Source organism: Eimeria mitis, genomic scaffold, assembly GCF_000499745.2.
Source record: "Eimeria mitis Houghton genomic scaffold, Emh_scaff2189, whole genome shotgun sequence".
Classification (NCBI taxonomy): Eukaryota; Apicomplexa; class Conoidasida; order Eucoccidiorida; family Eimeriidae; genus Eimeria; species Eimeria mitis.
Genome location: NW_013570516.1, coordinates 5,889 through 6,130, shown reverse-complemented (window position 1 = coordinate 6,130; position 242 = coordinate 5,889). Strand labels below are relative to the sequence as shown.

Below are 242 nucleotides of genomic sequence, written 5' to 3'. Positions count from 1 at the left end.
CTCTTTAACAAGTGAGTCCTCCTACAACAGCAGCAGCAGCAGCAGCAGCTGCTGCTGCTGCTGCTGCTGCAGCGGTTGCAGCTAATGCCACAGTAGCAGCTGTTGCAGCAACGGCAGCAGCAAATACTGCAGCAGCAGGATTAGTCGCAGCAGCACCAGGCCTTACAGCAGCAGCAGCAACCACTGGCTCCCCCATCGGCGTGATATATGATGAGCCAGCAGCAATTTCTGTTGCTGCAGCA

At 56.2% G+C, this 242-nt stretch overlaps 1 protein-coding gene across 1 annotated transcript in view; it reads left to right on the top strand.

The window, feature by feature from the left end:
* Positions 1–242, top strand: part of EMH_0050040 (Calcium-dependent protein kinase 3, related) — a gene marked incomplete at both ends in the record, with an annotated part of 2,842 nt that overhangs the window by 1,813 nt on the left and 787 nt on the right. The window lies entirely within an intron of this gene.